Source organism: Dermacentor andersoni, chromosome 2, assembly GCF_023375885.2.
Source record: "Dermacentor andersoni chromosome 2, qqDerAnde1_hic_scaffold, whole genome shotgun sequence".
NCBI classification, from domain to species: domain Eukaryota; kingdom Metazoa; phylum Arthropoda; class Arachnida; order Ixodida; family Ixodidae; genus Dermacentor; species Dermacentor andersoni.
This window is the reverse complement of record NC_092815.1, coordinates 159,085,184-159,106,325: the sequence shown is the minus strand read 5'-3', so window position 1 is coordinate 159,106,325 and position 21,142 is coordinate 159,085,184. Positions and strand designations below refer to the sequence as shown.

At 41.5% G+C, this 21,142-nt stretch overlaps 1 long non-coding RNA gene across 1 annotated transcript; it reads left to right on the top strand.

Moving 5' to 3' along the window:
• The first annotated feature begins 2,977 nt into the window (after positions 1-2,977).
• Positions 2,978-18,583, top strand: LOC129387270 (uncharacterized). Its single transcript, XR_008614537.2, has 3 exons — positions 2,978-3,409; positions 6,706-6,853; positions 18,055-18,583. It is a non-coding gene; the product is annotated as an uncharacterized lncRNA (long non-coding RNA).
• The last annotated feature ends 2,559 nt before the right edge of the window (positions 18,584-21,142 follow it).

Sequence of the window (21,142 nt, the reverse complement as noted above, 5' to 3'; positions counted from 1 at the left end):
TTAAAGTGGGGTGAGGAACGACTAGATGCGATGTGCCCATCTAGAGCTGCCAAATCTAAGTGGCCACTTGTTTTGCCTACAGCACAATATACCTCTGCTTGGTTGTGTTGCTGGTCAGAAATATACATACAAAATAACAGAAGGTGCTGCTGTGCCAATATATTCACAAAAGTCTTACATGATTATACAGGTGCCATCCATTAGCATCAAAACATGGCTTGCACAACAAGCACAGTATCTTCAGCGGAAATTGTAGTGTTATATCTTGCATACAGAAATGCAGAAAAGTGTAAACAAGGTGCACTGTGCTAAAATTTGTCTTGTGAATTCCTACTGTGCCAACTGTGCAGATTGATAACATATAGTTTGATCTGGGAGCTAGCCCAATGCACATGTACACAAAGGAAAATGATTCACCTCTTAAATATGTGAAATGACGCCCAGGTAGGCACAGTAAATTTTCAACTTTGTATGCTTCAGTGTTATGCTAGAAGAAAACGTTTTTTTAGTGTGTTGCTGATTCACAATTATATACCAACTATGCATACAGGAGAATAATCTGCAATCTTTTAGGCTGCGTGTTAAAATACCATGTATACAAACCCAGGGAAAACATGGGGAAGGCGGGAAATGGAAATTCAAGACGATGAGCAAACCGAGAACAACATGAAAGCAGGAGCCAACGTTTCAACAAGTGGACTTGTCTTCTTCAAGGCGACATATGCTTTCCTCGCCACAGTTACAGATATTAAGAATCAATTTGGTTGATGCCCAGCCTGATACTCCGTGATTATACTGATAGATATGCATACAATTGTTTATCCTTTTTCTGTGGATTGCATTTCACCTACTAACAATTGAAAGATATCAGTCAACGTGAGATGCAAATAGTGTTGTACTTTGCGGAAGGTATGTATATATATATATATATATATAGCACCAGCAATTATGTTACGACCTTTGACGAGTCATGTGACGCGCTTCACACACCATACTCGCCGCTGGGTTGTTGTGCTTTGAGTGCCACATGTTTTTCTGAGCACAGGTTTCACCGATAAAGATTTAATGCTGTGAAGTGATGTTTCCAGTGCCTTATTCTACACTGTCACGACAACGCAACAATGCTCTGAAGTATATATTTATTGATTTGACAGCAAGAATTCCATAGACATTTTCTGTAGCATGAAGGAAGGAGATGCAGATATGGTAGCAGATCTGAATCAGTATTATTATTATTATTATTATTATTATATACATATTATTACTGTATTAATCATTAATATACATCATTGTACTGTGTGGTAGTACAATATATAGTATACCGCTCAACACAGTCAGTGCTCAAAGTTAGCCAGGGCTCGAGAGAGTTCGGCCTCTCTTCCATTTTCTAAGCAGGGGTTTGGCCCCATCTTTGCAGGTCAACTGTAGCACTGCGGCACCCATTCGACAAGCACTGTAGGTGATTTTATTGCCAATAGTGCCTTGTGAGGGGAAATTCCAACTCTCCAATTTTTGGAATAATGACTTAAATAAACAACAAATCGGTTTACTACCTCTGTCCAAGCGGCGTGATTATGAATGCCTTAAATTGTTGCATAATTCAAATAACACCCCACACTACTCATTAAAGAACAACTATCTGCCTCCTGATAATTTGAAACCTACTAGGAATAGCCACAAACTTAACCTTGCACCATTTCAACTGCATACTAACCTGTTTAAGTATAGCTTTCCTCATACAATTGAAAAATGGAACTTACTCCCAGGTGAAACTAGGTAAATTAGAAAAATCTTTGTATTTACTTGATTCATGCTGCGTTTATTATACTGATTGTATCTTTTATATTGAAGTTATCATGTTTTTTAAGGCATTGAAGTTGATTTGTGCAGAAAAATATTTTGTTATATGCAATGTACAAACCCACTCCTGCGATAGCCCAATTGGACTACAGTATGTGAAAATAAAAATAAATAAATAAATAAGTGAATAATCAGTTGATAGGGCATGAGCAAAGACAGAGCAACAGCTATTGTCCTACTTCTGCATGCATTTCCCCAAGGCATTGCACATGACAGTCACCGTGCACCCTTAATTGCTCGACTAATTAAGATTCTTGGCACAGCTAGCATACTGTTTCATGAGTCAGTTGAGTGTGAACCTACCTGTTCGTGAATTATTGAAGGTTCACCTTGGTTTCTTAGTTTACAAATTAATTTTAATTCGTTTATTTTTGCATTACGAGTACAGTGCTATACCATGCATGTACGTACACTTTTGCAGTAAGCAGGTGTGAAACCATGAAATATATTCTTGTAGTGCCCTGAGGTTCTAGGTCCTTTCGGCTCCCCTTATTACCACCGGTACCACTATAGCCGTTACCACCAGTGGTGCGGCCGGTATGTCGATCGATACCGCCGGAATGCTTTATTGAGCGATATATGTGTGAACGTGACACGCGCGGCTTGCCCGTAAATCCGTTTCACTTGCGCGTGCCGCGTCAACAGAAACACGCCGCTTTTCTTTCTTTCTTTTTCTGGTGGAAATGGGGCACAACATCGAATAAACGAAGCTGTGCACAACACGTTTACAAACGGACAAACACGAAATAACAACCACTCTGACTCATCATTAACATGTCTAATTGACCAACGATTTGGCGGCTGTCCATTGTATTTGTTAGGTTGTTAATTATGCTGTTTCTCACTGGTCAACCAAGCGAGACTGTACTAGTAATCATGCAAGCCGTTCGTTTTCTTGCATTTCGTGACTTGCTCGTCCGGCTCCTTTTGCCGACGAGAAGCAGCCTATTTCTCGCTTTATCCCCAGCAGCAATACTCTACAAAACGAAATATTGTCCCTCCATTTAAACCCCATTCAACCAGGTTTAATGTCCTCGACATTGAGCCACAATATGTAAGGAATATCGTTTAAAGGCCGCAGGCCAGCTGGCAATGGACATAAATCGGAGGGGCCGAGGGGCCAAAGAAACTAAACTAAAACATTGTTTGCCGTGAGTATTTTCTAAACAGCATGTGCCTTATATCTTAAATAAATAAATATAAAATAATCTAGACGGACATATGTTAGAACTTTGTTTCGTTTTGTCCATTTTCAAACTCTTCTAGGTGGCGCCCCAACAGCTCATCGAAATGCACGCAGCGCGAATTCGAATCCACAGCGAGATTTGAGCGCGGAAAGCTGTTATGTGCCAGTATGCTGGGGTAGGCTTGACAACTCAAAATTTTCTATTTGTACTTACGAAGCAGCAGTATTTGACAGAAAAGAATAATACTTTGATGCTCTTCTCACGCCTACAAGCGAAGGCGGCGTGATTAACAACACAGCGTAATGCGCAACGGTGAACGCCAACGAACTGCGTGCCGCCACCAACCTGGACGAAGCATTTTGGTAAGCTCGTATTTTATTTCTTGTTTGCAAAGTTTGTCGCAGGCAAACAATTTCTTTATTTCTAGAAGGATCGCATTTGACTTCGCTATCGTGAGTCTCACGACGTGAACAACGGCTTCTGCGATATCCAGAACGTATTGATGTGCTCAGTGCGCATGCATGATGTAAGACGATAGAATAAGCAGAACTGTGTAACCTCTATATCGTACAAGGGGGAGAAGGCGCGAAGATAATATGTCAGTTGAATAAAAAGGACACATCTCGTTTGTACGCGTCCTTTTGTTTTAGTTACTGTATATTTTGGTAATGTATCGTCATATGGGTTTACCAGCCATGGCCGGACTTGGTGCTCTCGTTCTCGCGTGCAAATGTCCCAGTTGGCTGAGGTGGCACTGTGAACAGCGCCAGACAGGGCGCGATTCCCCCGGTTCTTGAGCCCCTGGCCAAAAACTTATTTCTGGTATAGGAAAAATTTTCACAGCTGTGCACTGTACCCACCGTGGTTGCTTAGGGGTTATGGTGTTGGGCTGCTAAGCACGAGGTCGTGGGATCGATTCCCGGCCACGGCGGCCGCATTTTGATGGGGGCAGAATGCGGAAACACCCGTGTACTTTGATTTAGGTGCACGTTAAAGAACCTCAGGTGGTCAAAATTATTTCGGAGTCCCCCCACTATGGCGTGCCTCATAATCAGATTGTAGTTTTGGCAAGTAAAACTCCATGATCTATTTTTTTTACCTCCGCACTATGTGTTTTGAAATGTTCTCCCTTGTTTAGGCGTGTTGGTACAAGCCTTTACCGTAGTTTTAGCTTTAAGATTTGACCATATTCTCTCGGTGCGTAATGCCTTTATATACAACAACCGCGGATAGAAGTTGCGACTGTTTGAGATCGTAGCGCCTTTCCTCTAAGTTGTAGTGATTAGATGTCATTGGAAATGTGTAAGGTTGGAAATGCTTGTTTTCATCCTTCACATTCTAGAATACAAATTTATACTAGGGTAATTAAAACTTGCAAAATGCAGTGTGAAACTTCATACTAAACTTTATTTATTCAAAGAAAATAAACAATATTTTCAATGTCCCTTTATAATAGCATCATTGTGCACTGTGGAGGTGAACTGGTTCGAAGGCACAAACTGACTGAATGGATTCTTGTCTTGCTTTAGCATAACTCAGTTTGAGTATGGAAGAAGTACAGGTGACAGGATGAGCACTAACTTCTAACTGGTCTTATTCCACGACCCTACTGCACATTATATGCGCCGCTCATAGCACACATGAGAAAAACAACTGAAACAACAACCTTACAAGAAGCAGACGGCTGCAGTTCACTGAAAACGTGCCGACCAACTTAGAAAGTAAAGTTCCTTGCCTGATAAAGATAAGGAGGGTGTACTCACGCACACCCTAACGTATTTGGCAATGGCATTAGCCTGATCAGTAATCTCGCGCATCAGTTGAATGTTACTGCATCTTATGATGACACATTCTTTAAAAAAACTAGTTTGCATCCACAAGTCTTGCGATGCATGGCAAGGGGCCTACTTCGTTAACTTTTATGAAGGTTGTAACTATGCTCGCCCAAGCAGTCGTTGATACCGCATCAGAACGGCAAGTTGGGCCAGTTGGTTGGGATTCATACTAAGGTTTGTTACAGCGCAACCTAAGACAAGGACAACAGAAGGTACAAAACAGCACCGTGTCGTCATTTTGTACCTTCTGTTGTCCTTGTCTTAGGTTGCGCTGTAACGAACCTTATTATGAATCATTGATACCCCTCCCCGTCTGTCTAATGTAGACGCCCTTGCACAACAAGGGAAACTTGTATACCATAGCTCAAGTGCAATTAACATGCCCGTTCATGTCTTTTTTTCCAACCAGTGTGTCAAAACAGATATAAAATACTCGCAAACATGCAATGACCACTACGTCACTTCACATTTATTCTGCGATATTCTGCTATCTCAACTGCAGGTTGCCAAGAATGAAAAATTACCAGAGTGCACTACTCGAATGGTGTTCACTGTATCTGATGAGTGTCTTGATTTACCTAATCGATGAGATGTCAGTGAAAAGCTTTGTATGATGGTTACAAATGGCCGGTAACAGCATTTAAGACAGCCTAGGATTTGTGAAGGCACGAGAATGAAAGCCCGTAAAATAAATAAAAGGTGAAAATAAACTGCCCTTACCATGACAATGCTTCTGCGCACTATTGCATCAATCTTTGCAAAAACTTTGTCAAGTAGGGGCACTGGGAAAGAGCAGCTGCAGTTTTTTCTCGACATGTCAGCAGTTTTGGCGTGCAAGTACAGTCCCTACCAAATGCGAAGTAGCGCGATCTTGGTAACAGTTCGCTTTGCGAACCTTTACAAGACTGTGCCCCAGGTTTGCACATTCATAATATATGCAGTGCACTGATGACACTGTTTCTGTCTGAGACCACTTATATTACTGATGCGGAGCGCATTGTCACGTGAATTTGTAAAGAAAAATTCGCTTGTTTGTTTGTTTGTTTTCGGAAAAAAAAAAAGACCACACATGAACTAGGTCGTTGTAACGCTGTTATCGGTCATTTCTCGGTGTATTCCACAACCTTTGCATTGGCACCATATTCGATAAGTAAGGAAATAAACATTCATTACAAGTACATATTAATTGCTTGTTCACAATGGAAAAAAAGAAACTTGAGTAGCACAAACATAAACCTATCAACATAGAGTGGGTGATGTTCACGGAAAGCACTCATTAATTTTTTTCTTGGCCACAGTTAGTTGTCACATCCAGTATGTAATTTGATGGTGGTTTCCGAGAAACCTGTACAGGTCTCCTTCGTAGCTTCATGCTAAAGTAGGGTGGGTGAAAATTTTTCCTGTCATGAATTTTACTTGCCTTGCAGGCTTCCACAGAACTGATCTGCCATAATCAAATAGTGCTCTGTAAAGTAAAATAAGGAACACCTTTTCTTCATATACCTGTATTTCACTCATTGACCTTTACCAAGCTACTCATGTAAACATGTATTTACTGCTCGAAAACGGGCAATTCATGCTCCAGTGTGTCAAATTTGCCACCTCCCAGAGCTGCTCCAAAACTTCTTTGACTGCTTCCATCCCTGTATGAGTGGCCCATATAATGTTTAATGAAATTATCACTGGCATCCCAGAAACTTCAACATTTAACATCCGCCTGCCAAAGTGCCTACATCTCAACATTTTGGTTAGATCTGATCACTTTATTTGCTGCAGGACTGAAGCTGTCTTGATATCCACAATACATTGGACACTACATGCAGGATTATGAATGGATACCTGAACACTGCTTGAAGGAGCAAGCTCTACAGCATCACTTATGCTCCTTTCCATGGGTTGGCAAGAGGAACCGTGGCACGCAACTCTACAGGCACCTGTGCTCTTCACTACCTTCGGAGGAGAGATGCATTGGTATGCTGTACATATATTTGACTGTGGGTTCCAGCTGCATTTCTTGCATTGTCATTCGATGTGCAGGTAGAGGAGTTACCTATTGGGCGCACATGTTGGTTAACGATACAAAAAGGAAGGTGCTTCTTTGAACACCGATGACCCTGTCCTCCACTTATTTATTTTAATTTTCTTGTTACCTTATTTTTGCTGATTATATAAAGGTCGCAGGCAATTAAGCCAAGAAAAGCGTTGGTGTAATTAGCTGTGGTTGAAATTGAAATGTAGAAAATATTGAAAGAAAGTCATGAAAGCAGACGAAAGGACCTTGTCTCTGGTGGTGACTGAACCCACAACTTTTGCAGTACACACGCGATGCACTACCAATTGTGCTAACTTGGGTATTTATGGTATTTATGCCCTGGGAGTGTTAGCCAGCGCCATTTAGAGCCATGGTGGGCAGATGTGGAACATCTTTTTTTGCACGATGGTGTCGCGTAACACCTGAACTGAAGAGAGCAGGCATGTGGCTAATAAACCCATGCATGCTACCTAAAGGCATCAAAGCTATGAGGTTTCAAACCCTCGCATGAATGAATGAGAAGGAAAACGGGCTTCATTTTTTTAAAATCACGACCATATAAAGCCAGCAGGCAATGAAGCCAAGAAAAGCCTAGGGGTAACTAGCTGTGGTTGAAACTGAAATGTTGAATTGGCTCTGCGGCCATCTATCAAATTTCACCGCAATGCATTATCATAACTCAATGGGCAGCACGTTTAAAAATTATAATTCAGAAGACTGCCAGAATTTCAACAAATGAGCAGTTAGCAAGAATGATAGTGTATGCCCTTCTAATATTCTTCGTATTTATGGCACTTATTCGTAACTTTTCCGCTGTCTTATATCAGTGTTTTAATTCGGACCAAAACTGTGCTATAATGTAGCAAAGAGGTTATGGTCTAGTGGCGTAAATGTGCATGTTAATAAGAGGGCAAATCGCCTTAACGTTAACTGAGAGTTGTTTAAACTTGGGCAGCCTTCCGAAATATACTTTTTTTGAAGTTGCTGTCCATTGAGTTACACTGGTGCACCGTGTCATGCGAGCTACCACAACGAGATGGCGCTATGTACACGGTCATGTAAGATGTGGAACAACGCCTCTGGGAGAGCGGACCAGACCGTGTAAGCAGAGCCGGCATGTAGCCGTGCTTGTTTTGCATACACAACCTAGTAAACAGTTCCAGTTAACACTTACGTTTTGTCAATCACGTATGCACGTCACCCGACCATGACATGGAGGCAACGGTGGGATACTCGACAACGCTGTGAGAAATGCACCACGCAAGTAGAAGTCTACACCTACAGCGCACTGCGGTGAATACGAAACTTTGCTACCCATGGCTTCACCTACAGTGTCCACAGCCCAGCACGCAGCTCCACTAAACTCGTTCGTCGTCAAACTGCCGGAAAAACTTGATTTTCGGCAGCCCGAGGAGTAGAAACGGTGGCTCACGAGAAGGGAGTGCTATAGAGCTATCTCCAGACTAAAGACGACGACGAGACGCGGGTGAACACGCTCATTTATGCCATGGGTCGTGAAGCCAAAGACGTCCTAGCCTTGCTCAGGCTCTGTGATGCTGAGAAAGTCGACTACAACACAGTAATGCAACTGTTCATAAAAAATTTCCTGACACGGATGAACATGATATACGAGTGTGCAAAGTTCAACAGCCAGAAGCAAGACGTGCATGAGACAGCCGATATGTTCATCACCGAACTCTTCAGGCTAGCTGAAGCCTCGGAGTACAGCGCCCTGAAAGAGGAACTGATCTGTGATAGACTCGTGGTCGGTCCCACAGACACGTAGTTAAGTGAGAAGCTGCAACTTAATGCTGAGCTTACTCTGGAAGCCGCTGTCAACGCTGCTCGCAACATGGCAACAATCAAACAGCAGCAAAAGGACCTATGGCCACAGCTACAATCACTTGAAGCTGTAGACACCATGCACAGCTTCTCGAAGAGCAAAGGAAATAATTCGTAAAAACCAGCGTAACCAAACTGCGCTGACATGCAAGTGGTATGGCTCAACAAGACACCTATGGTTCACCATCACACACTATGTGCACAGCGAATGGCAAAACGTGCAGTGCCTGCAGTAAAAAGGAACACAGCTGCCATATGCTTTTCCGCTTCCAAAAAGCAGAACAAAATGCACATACCAAGCTGTTTTGGAAGAGGTTTACTTGGACAATTAACTGACCAACAGGATCCTGGGCCATGAAAAATCAATGTGATGGTCAATGGCTTCAAGGTAGACACTGGTGCAGATGTGACTGCCATGCCAACAAGCCTCTACGATGAACAAGTCACGGGAAACCTGAAGCAAGCAAAAGAACAGCTGCTCGGACCCGGCAGGACCAAAAAAAGCAACGGTTAGACTGCTACCGTGTGCTGAAATGGCTGGTTGTGTCAAGAACAAATTTATGTAATAGACAAGCTGCATGACGCACTGTTTGACGTCCCCCCGCAATCAAATCCTTCAATGTCCAACCAAGTCTCCTTGAAGTAGCGGAGTCAAAAGGCAAGGTAAGCGACCCAGCCAACATTTTATGCCACTACCTCTACCTGGCTACAGACCTGGGCCTACCTTCTCAGGACCGATTACAATATATCGCTACTCCCTGATGCCAAGCGGTGTGCTATTATGTACTCGGGGCGAGTACCTCTGCTCATGTTGCCGAGTGTCCAAATGTGAGTTGGAGAGAACGGAGAGCCTGGGTGTCATCATAAAGGTCGAAGAAACCACAGAGTGGCATGCACCTATGGTAGTGGCTAAAAATGAAGGAGGCGAGCTTCAAACCTGCAGTGACTTTGGAGGGTTAAAATAGAACATTCTGTGAGAATGAGTCTTAGTGCCCACCATCAATGATTGCCTGGCCAAACTCACCGGAGTTGCCTGGTTTAGCAAACTTGATGCTATAGCCGGATATTGGTTACTGGTTACCCGAGTACCAGAGGTACAACACTTTCCTGACGCCAATTGGCCATTTTAAGTTCCTCCGATTGTCCTTCAGAATTTCCACAGCAACTGAATTTTTCCACAGGGAAATGCTAAGACTGCTAGAAGGCCTGGACGGCCAAGCATGTCTGCAAGACGACATAATAGTGTTTGGCCGAACGAAGGCAGAACATGATGCACGACTGCACAAAGTACTTCAGCATCTGCAAGAAGCTGGCATCACCCTAAACGCAGGAAAGTGTGTACTACACCAGCAGTAAAAAATCGGGCCCCTTGGTTAACCCCCTTCTCGTTCATTACATAACGAGGGTCTCGAATCTGGCAACATTGGTGCCTTCAGGTACTACGTGTGGGTTTATTGACCAGTTGCCTTCACCCAAAAAGATCACATACTCGTGATGCCTGCGACAGAAAGGATGCTCTACATATCGCCAAGGTTTGTGAGTGGTGGCACTGGCTAACAATCCCAAGGTTAATTCTAGTAGTAACATAAATACCCCAGAAAATAGATGGGAAGACGGTGCTGTGTTAGCTCGATCGGTAGAGCATCACACACGTAATGCGTAGATGTGGAATTGTTCCCCACCTGCGGGAAGTTGTTTCTTCATCCACTTTCAGTTCCATTAAGTTATAATTTCTTTATTTCAATTAGTAAGTACAAGTAATTTTCCCTGTGTTGTCCTTGGTGCCTTTGTTTGTTGGCGTCTTGTGATTAATAAAAATCGGGCCCCTCGGTTAACCTGCTTTCTTCTCGTTCATTACATAACAAGGGTCTCGATTCCGGCAACATTAATGCCTTCAGTTGGCATGTGGGGCTTTATTGACCAGTTGCCTTCACCCAAAAAGATCACGTACTTGTGATGCCTGCAGCAGAAAGGATGTTCCACATCCACCGCGTGTGTGCCATGTTTTCTAAGAAAGCAGGAACTATTCATATAATCTCTCTGGAAGTTCATAAAAGAGGGGGAGGGAGGAAAGATTGCAAGGAAGGGAACAGGGTCAAACAAATTGAGGTGTAGCAACCTGTGTAAACCGAAAGCAAAAAACATTCATACACATACTTGTGAGAAATAGAAAAAAAAAAGAATACTTACACAGTCATTCTTTGATATTAAAAGAGCTTCTGATATCAGTTGTGAATTCATGTTTCTACTTCTGCGAAGAATATATTTCAAGTTGTGGATGACAAGTGCATGTGTTACAATGCTCACCTACATTGGTCTTACTTTGTTTTTATATTCTGCAAATGTTCTCTTGCCCTTTCATCAGTGCAGCGTCCAATTTGGCTTGTGTAGAGCTTACCAGAAGTAAGAGGTTATTTGGTAAACCATTCCAATGGCACAATTCATGAACGGTGTTGCATGCCTTTTGTTAAAAGCAGCTGTATTTTTACACTCAAGCGTGGGAAAAAAGCTTAGATGGCTTCTTCGGAACCAGCAGCACGAATGCGGCCCCATATTTGTCATTAACCTTCTTCAGTGAGCGCAACTGCTGTGCTCGTGAGGCAATGCCTCTGGCTGCTTCAAACTACGCACTGTTACCTTTGCTGCTTTCCACTCCTGAAGTTTTCGCAGTAGGGATTCTGAGATTCCGATGATGAGAGTGAGGGAGGCCAGCTGTTATGAACATGCCAACGTGAGCACAAAATCTATTGCGCCTTGTGTTAATACACATTTTTAGAGCCTATTCAAGGCACATTGGGCAATTGTGGGCTTAACATGGATTTAGGCTGGTTCATACAGTAGCTAACCTTTCTTTGCTCTTAGTTGGTAACTTCAGGAAACATGCGTTAGGGTGAGCATCAAATGTTTACCTAAGATATGCAGCATATTGTCAATGGGTTAATGAAGTTGAGTCTGATGAAGTCTTGTCCGGTTAGGAAGAGTCAAGGGAAAAAACAGAACTGACACCGACCAAAGTGAAAAATTATTTAAAGACACGTGGGAGCCTTGCGTACAATGCTTTCACCATGCGTGTCTCATGTGTAAAGGTTAGTCCTTTTCCGTGCCCATTAAAGACATTTCAAATGTTATCTACCGTATTCTCATGTGTCATATTAGAGTTAGGTTGTAAAAGAATCAAGATATCGATGTATGTAAAAACACTTAGAACCACGGCGTTGTCAAATATCTAGTGATGTAATGTGACAAAGCACAGGAGCATTGCGATTATCACATCTCAAGACCCCTACTGCAAAAGCTTAAATTCCAAATGCAATGAAATTTCACTTTGGCTATATTGGTAATAAATTAGTAGTAAATACTACTGTAGTGATCTTGGCAAAGCTGCGGGGCTGGTATCTAATTTTCTTTTTGATATTCTTTTAATACTGTATTAGCAGACGACACATGAACCTGGTGGTTAGTGGCTATGACGAGAGTCCACATCGCCTCCAGGTTTTTATCACTGCAGGCAGCTGCAGGTGGTCCCTTATCTCGTAGGCCACACTAAGGTGCCCTGCAATCTGAGTCATGCCTCACTGCCAGTTACTGGTAATTGTGGCATTCATTTCAGTCTCGGTATCAAGATTGCTAGAATGCTGTTTTGTATTTACACTGTTTGAATCATTTTTTTATGCAGCCCTAACTTTTGTTGTAGTTGGGCTTTAAGGGCTGTAAAACAGCAAAAGCCAGCAGTGCGCACACTTTAAAGCAGCTGAAGCAGCTGGAAGTACTGCCTCATGAGCACCAAGTGATGCACTCACTGCAGAAGGTTGCTGACAAGCATGGGCTCTGAGTTGGGCTGTTTGGTGTTGCGCTGCCAAGCCTGATGGTGGATAATCAAATTGTAGCTGTGGCAGCTGCATTTTGATAGGTGTGAAATGCAAAAATGCATGTGTGTTTTGCACTGTATGCACAGCAGAGTAACCAAGGGGGTCAAAATTATTCCAGAATCCCTCGTACTTCATGCCTCATAATCATATTGTGGTTTTGGCAAATAAAACTACAGAATTTGGTTCAATATATTAGTTGGTGCCCTTTGATGTTCCAGTTCTAATTTTCTTGCTTATAAAAGCTCTGTTCTTGGTATAAATGATGAATTTGTTATTACAAAAGGCTAACGTTTAATCTAACTTAACTCATTAATTTCCTTTAGTGTCCCTTTTCCATGCATTAAAAGCATGGAACACTAATACATTTGCATTAATTTTTATTTGACTCGTGCTCAACAGCTAGATGCCATAGAAGAGAACTACTACCGTGGGCTTCAAGTTGATAGGTTGCCGTATAAAAGCTTGTCTTTTCTTTTAGAGATAAAAACACCTGAGCCTAGTTTTCTGTCTTTATATAGACTATTGAGATAGGCAAACACCACTTGCATGATTGATCAGTGATTAGTTATGTGTTCAGTTTTTGCCCCCACCCCAAAAAAAGAAAGTGAACTTGTGGGATCGTTCTCCACCTGTGGCAAGTTGTTTTTTCATCCACTTTCATTTCGATTAATTTATCATTTCGTTATTTCCCCTATGTTGTCCTTGGTGTTTGTTGGCTTCTTATGATATTACTAGTAAAAATTGGGCCCTCGGTTAACCCTCTTTCTTCTCATTTATTACATAACGAGTGTCTCGAATCAGGCAACATTGATGCCTTCAGGTAGCATGTGTGGGTTTATTGACCGGTTGCCTCCACTAAAAAAAGATCACGTTCTCGTGACGCCTGCGGCAGAAAGGATGTTCCATGTCCGCCGCCAAGGTCTGTGAGTGGTAACGCTGGCTAACACTCCCAGGGTTCTACAAGGAAACATAAATACCCCAGAAAGTGGATCGGTAAACGGCGCCGCGGTGCTCAATTGGTAGAGCATCGCATGCGAAATGCGAAGGTTGTGGGATCGTTCCCCACCTGTGGCAGGTTGTTTTTTCATCCACTTTCATTTCCATTAATTTATCGTTTCATTATTTCATTAAGCTCCAGTAATTTCCCCTATGTTGTCCTTGGTGTCAGTGTTTGTTGGCTTCTTATGATATGACTAATAAAAATAGGGGCCCTCGGTTAACCGCCTTTCTTCCTGCAATAACATGTTTCATGGAGGATAACAAAAGCACGCTTTACTTTCTTTAAAAAAATATGCTTCATGTACACAGTCTCTGCGTCCTTGTCTGTTTGCAACCTAAAAACATGAAAAAGAGCTAGTAAAAGGCAGCAGAAAATTTTAAATGAACTGCTTCACAAAGAATAGCTAATAAAAATATTTTAGAAATTTCAGTGGTTTTCTGAAAATAAAATTGGCTTGGAAAAGGTTAATCTTGTATGGGGCACTAAGAACAGTAGTAAAACAAATTAGTCACCTAACGCAATCTGTGTAATGAATTGAGGATAAGTGCTCTATAAAAAATTACATGTTTTCGATGAGAGATGGTGATTATTTTCCGACACATGTCGATCTTTATTTGCTAATGTGGAAAACCACAATCACTTCCCTCTCAGCTCTCTCAGGGCTCTGCAACTAACCTCATGTGCTGGAAGATAGGGAAACACCCACGGCTCATATGTTCAGCCATGTGGCTACTGTAGTTATTTGTGCAAGTTCTGGGTTCACCCACTCCCTCATTGAAACATTGATAATGATTACGGTTACTAATACTCGTTTCCATCCAGGAGCCAAATCAGCTTGTAGTTGATGCTAGTCCTGTTGACAGGTCTTTATCCTTGTTTCTTCCTGCTATCATACTTCTAAGAATAAATAATCTTGCATACTATTGCTGAAAGCTGGGAGAGTTGGTTACTGGCATTAGGAAACATAGTTACTACACTATAAGATGAAACACATGAAATGCACAGGATGAGCACTACGCATGAACTTGTTTTAGTACATGAGTGCGATTATATGCATGCATGAAATGCTCAAATTTGCAGCAAAATTTGACTATACGTGACATATAACATACATCACTCATTCTATTTTGTATGTACCGTACATCTTTTTCAAGTAATCAATTTTTATATTCGATATTTCAATAGAAGGTGTGCTATTGCATTTATCGGTTTGTCTGGGAAGGCCCTTATATATCAGTGTGCAATTTTAGCCTTACATTTTCTGAGTATGTTGTGCTGTTGTATTTTGCCATGTATTGACATCTTTTACAATGTCCTGCAAGTGTTTCAGGCCTTGCTAACACGCTAACCTGCGCAGAATGCTCAGCCTGTCTTTGAGGCACCTTTGAGTGCCTTTAATGCCTTCAGCAGCAAGTGTTATACCCGTCACACGAGCATGCCAAAGGTCCTTTGAAGTTAAGGAGCATTGAGCTTTCAAAGACGTTAGTTCAACGGATATATGTCGGTGCTACATGGTCTCCAGGTAGTCTCCGTTGAAGCTTTTAACAGAAACCGTAATGTATCCTTAGCGCTACCATCACCTTGAAAGTAATAAAAAAATATGGCCTAATGCGTCTTATAATAAATTTGTCACATTTTCTTCAGCAACATTTATTTTTCCTAATACATAGAAACATCAAAACAAAATGCACACGTAGTAAAGGCATTACTTTATCACAAACAGATGTATTTATTGTAATGATGGCCACCATGTGTACCGCTTCGTACACCGCACATTGGCATCGATTATTCATTGTTGCCTTTGCTTCAGCTGCTTTGTTTCGTTTGTTGTGGCTAGGTAGCGGTAGGTACACGTAAACGCTGTAAAAACTAAAAAACAAAAGTGACAAGGAAAGATGTGCAGAAAAAAGCCAAGGAGACTGGGATGCCTAGCAGCCACTAACCAAAGAACCAAATCGCACATGGCAACCGTGTTGTGTCGAGGTTGCTGCTGACGACAGGCCATGCCGGTGTTGCTGTACCGGCGCTTTCATGATGGAGATTGCGGGTGTCCCGAAAGTGTTTAGTACTTTAGTAACAGTATTCAGTACTTATAAGCTCGTTCTGAAGAGGTAAAAATTGAACTTCCATATCTTTAGATTATTTTTTCTACTGTCAGACGCCCTCTAGGCTTGGGAGTATTGCCTTGAGGTTTCAAAGGACGAACGCGCACTCCTTTGACTCAAAGCCCCCTTCCAGTAGGGCTCCTTTGCTGTGCCTGTGTGACAGTGCACATTCTCCCTTGAAGTAAAGGATCTTTGGTTCAAAGGACTTTGAAAGTGCCCGTGTGGCTGGGGTATTATGTAGGATAGACCAGGATTTGTGGTAATGGCAGGCTGCAGGAGCATTGTGCACAGATTTAGGTGGTAACAGCATCTGGATATCTCACAAAACATTGCAAAACATGCCAAACTGTGCCAAACTGTGACTGTACACATGCAGTTTGCAAATATAAGGCAGGGAAGTGCAGATTTGTATACTAGGTCTTTTCCATCCAAGAAACCAATAACTGCATTAACAAACCTTCTACAGGGGTCTTGAATAAAGAAGTTGGTTACTTGAACAATATGATGTATGACATGGGTGCATCATGAATCGCATAGTTTATATGTCGTGTATTGTGAAATTTCCTGCGAATGTGTCGTTTTTATGTATGTAATCATTGTTTAGTGAGGTTGCTTGATGTCCAGCACCCATTCTCTGCATATCATGTTGGTATTTTGTTTTGTCTTAGAACTGTAATTATGTTTCATAAAACCTTACATTGCTAAAATTAGACTTTGGGGCAGTTTGGTCTTTTCATCCACATTCTTGTTTTTGTCATTTCCCTTACCATGCAAGCATTTTTCTGGAGCACTTGCAGTATTTCGTCATGCTCTTGCGTTTACAAGCCAGATGTCTGTCTCTGAACAGCTCAAACCACTTGTAGCATGCAAATCTGATGCATCATCAATAGAACTCCATAGTGAATGTATTGCTAAAAATATTTTTCAGGGGATGAAGCACTTCTATAACTACAGAGTTTTGCAGCCATAAAGAAGCAGAATGCTTGCATCTGTGTAATCTATATATAATATTTTCTTTGTATCATCTTTTATCTGACTGTCTGTCAGCATGGTAACATTGCATATTATCTTCTTAACATTCATGAGTTCCAAATAGCTACTATAATCTTTTTGTCCTCACATTTTCTGCAATATCCTTCACCGGAAGGACAACTAGCAGTTCACTTGATTTACCACTTACAGGCAACAAATTAACCATAATAGTAGTGTCATGCCTATTGCTTAAAAGCTCCTAAACGATTTTGCACATCTGAAAGTTCCTTGAATTCATGCAAGCAGGTGCTGCTTATATGATGGCTGAATGCTCATGTGGTTGGTTTTTAGGCCAATGTGAAAGAAAAACGCTAGTACCTATGTGTTGCTTTATGATGTTGACCTGTATTTATTATTACGTTGGTGAACTGTGTGTGCACTCTGAAGATATGCACATTACTGCTGGTGTTTTGTATAATCTGTGTATAATACAACAACATATTATCAAGAACACATTCATTTTATTAGTTTTTGTAATATGTTGTCATGATTTCCTTTCTTTGTCAGTGCTGCAAGGCGTCCTAATACCTAATTAAAGAGATTCTGCAGATATAAAGAGTTGATTCAAGATTTCAGAAACTTTTAATCACTGCAGCTATAGGTTTTTTTAATATAAGCTTTCTTCACTACAAAATGGGGGTTCCTAAATTGGTTATTTGCGCCTATAAACCACCCAAGCTGGATGAAAATACTTTTCAGAAATTGCTCGAAGGTCTATTATACTTAAGTCAGAATAAGAAGATACTCTTTGCAGATAAAAAACATTAATGGTCTATCTCACATAATGAAACATTCTGGAAGGCCTTGTGGTCATTCGTAGAAACACTTGTTTGTAGCTTTGTCAGTGCCGTGATGTTTCAACCTTAGCCTACAAGATAACGATACTCGCACCATGTGAAATTTTCGCGAAGTATTCTGTTTGTGCATTCTGCGACTTAAAAGGAAGAGGTCCGGACACTGACCAAAATGGTTTAAAGTACTTATTTGAATTTATTTGAATTTGAAAACGTAAAAAACTATTTTAAACATTTTGGTCGGTGTCTGGACCTCTTCCTTTTAGTATGCATCATCCCGACCAGACGGGCTTTCGTCATACTGTCCACTTCATCCAGTCTGCAACTGTACAATGGGCTGTAATTTTTCCTAAAATCTGAGGTGGCCAAGATGCACTTGGAGTGGTAGCATTGAATGGCCCAGCACTGTTGAATAATTGGTGATGCTATGTTTAAATATTCATGCGGTGTCTGTTTGCAATACAATCGTACATAATCTATTTACGTTTGGTTTTCCAGAATGCTCCCTATCAAGCACTGCCATCTCAACAGTACCATGGCTTTTTGTGTGGATTCCTTCCCTTTTGAAGGCCACCACTGTTTGCACAGCATCACAGCCTGCCTGCCTTGATCTTGTGGAAGAAGAAAATACAAAATGCCTATTTTTTGAAATGCATCCATGGCTCCATGCAACACCACCTGTCGTCGGGGTGTTAAGGCTTTTTGCAGAGAAAATGTAATGACGCCTTATGTGTGCCCTGGTGGCAAAGTGTTTGCCTCTTTGCCTGTGTAAAAATTTCACACTTATGGATACTGTTAAGGGTTCCTGTATCATATTTTCTTTCACATCCTAAGAAATGTTTGTTTCATTATAAAACTAAAAATTATAGTTGAATTGCTGCTTTGTGTGATATGCAATATTCAGCTGAAGGTGATCAGCAGAGGTCGAACAAGTGTTATATCAGGTGGAGAAATTTTTTTGAGAAGTGGACTTCTTCGTTAGGGTAACAACCGTTTTCCTTGGCAGTATTTATATAGTTCACTTTTCTCCACTCCATGGATTTCCAGCAAAATGAGTGAGTGCATAGAGAAGGTGAGGTAAGTTTAAATGCTCACCATGGGGGTTTAGTTGGGGTAGCAAGGTGTGTAGAAGTATGGGAGTTTGGCAGGTTGCTGGCACCAATTTCTATGAGTGATCTTGTTGTTTGTGTCTATGTCAGTTATATAATACGAGGCGTCTTCTGAGGCCAGAAATATTGAAAAAAAAAACTCCTTATATTTGTGGAAATTCAGTATGTGCCCCTGGGGCTACTACGAGCACTTGGGGCCACTGGGTAGATGCAGCTCTCCAATGAACTTTTTTGACACAAACTTGTGTATGTACACTGGGTGTGTGCCACTGCATATGTGCCACTCTTTAATGAACCTCTTTGATGCTGACTTAGGTCATGGGGCATCACAACACAAACCTATGTAGCGACATCTGTGTATGCAAGTAAGTGTGAGCTGGAATTGTCTGCTTGGATTTTCTTTCCCTGACGACGACTAGTCCCCTTGTTGAATTAACTTCAGCCTGAGATATCACCTGTTTGTCTACTGTTATCACATTATGCCCATTTTGCTGTGAACTTGTCATGTTCTCTAGCTGGCAAGCTTGAATTTCAGGTACTGCGCGCTAAGGAAATTGATTCAGAGTGGGTGGTACCACCTCTGCTTTTTCTTTGCAGCTGTGTGTTACATGAGAGAATAAGTTGTACGTAGATGTCTATTAGAAATAGCATAGGTATTCAAAGGTACTTTCATTATCTTCTAGATCATTGGTGCTGTCTGGCCTCCTTTGCATCATATTTTGTAGCATGCTTTTTACATGCAAAAACAAATGTGGCCTGTTCTAATGCATGCAAGGACTGCCCAATAGCTCATGATGTTTTGAGCCGCTGAATTTCAGTCTTGGCTGCACTTGTGGATTTTCAACTGTACTGAAGCTTGCAATATGCTTGAATTTCCTGTCAAACTGGTTTGCTTGTATGTATCCAATTTATTGAATTATTTCACTTTCATTATGCTAATAGTCATTGATTGTACTATCATGCTGGCACATTTGATTCTGGAACTGCAATAAATTTCCAGACATTTTATTGCTTTGTCATGGTTTTTGCACTCGTCAGACACAATCTACTAAACACACACACAAAAAGAACTCCCTTCAACCTCGTAAAATTCCCAAAAAGTGCATAATAAACTCCCAGACCTACCTGTAAAAGCTCTAATAAGGAGCTAAAATGCACTCCCAAAACATCTGTTTAAACCTCCCTTAGTAAAACAGCTCCCTAAAGCTGTAAAAATTCACTCCCAAGCATTCTCCTATATGTTCCCATAAAAAGCAAAAATCGAACTCTCAAAACTATCCATAAGTGCTCCCTTAAGCAGAGCTCCCAAAATATGGGGACGGTTGCTCCCAGGTTTACACCTAAGCACTCCTAGAAGGAGGTAAAATAATTTCCCAAAGGTATCCTTCAAAACGCCCTTAAGAAGCCAAACGTTTCCGAAAATATGTACGTAAGAACTCCCATCGCTTCTCCTATAAATTCCCATAAGAAGCAAAATAAAATACCCATGTCAACTTGTAAAAGCTCCCAAAGCTCCTCATAAGAACTTCCATAGTTCTGGTGTTCAAAAGAGGAATGAAAAACTCCCAACGTTCCCCATATAGACTCCTGCAACCACTCGGGGGTTGGTGTTCAAAGGAGAATTAAAAACCTCCCATAATTCTCCATATAGACTCCTGCAACCACTCAGGGGTTGGTGTTCAAAGGAGAATTAAAAAACTCCCATAATTCCCCATATAGACTCCTGCAACCACTCAGGGGTTGGTGTTCAAAGGAGAATTAAAAAACTCCCATAATTCCCCATAACACCACCAAACACAAGGGTGTGAAAAAAAACTCCGTTCGAATGGAGGATATTGTCCTCCCTTAAGGGCTGAAGTTATGCAACGAGGCCAAAACTCCCTAAAAGGGTCAAACCTGTTTACAGTGTACAGCTTCAAGGCTGCTGCAGATACCTTGGCCATCTGCCAGTAGCGAACGAAACTGGTGTAAATTTGTTTGGAGATGTTCATAACAAGCCTCGCAACAGGCTCGCAAGTAAACTTGTTCTAAAACTTGTCTACGTACAGTCAAATTGGAATGTGGAAGCATTCATGATCGATTTTAGAGAGAATGCTTCCAGCGAGAGTGACTCGGACACATTTTTTTTCCTTTATCAGATTAGCAATACAGTGAAACGCCTTTATAACGAAAATTATTTGCTGTAGAGGTAACTTCGTTGTCAAGGTGCTGCACCAAACAGCTGTCATTTAAAATGGACAGAATTGCGCCGTCAAAGCTGCCTCACAAGCAGCTTTGTCGGCACATTTATTGCTTAGGAGGTTGCAGTGTCCAGGTAGCAACTGCAACTATAATACAATGTCGTGGCCTCTGTCCACCCCTTTAAGGTAGCGTAATCGTATCTCTGCTACCAATTGTTCATGTAGCCTGCCACGCAGAGCTGATAATAATGCAGGGCTGCCTTTGAATCACAGAATATAGCCCATTGATTTCATGAC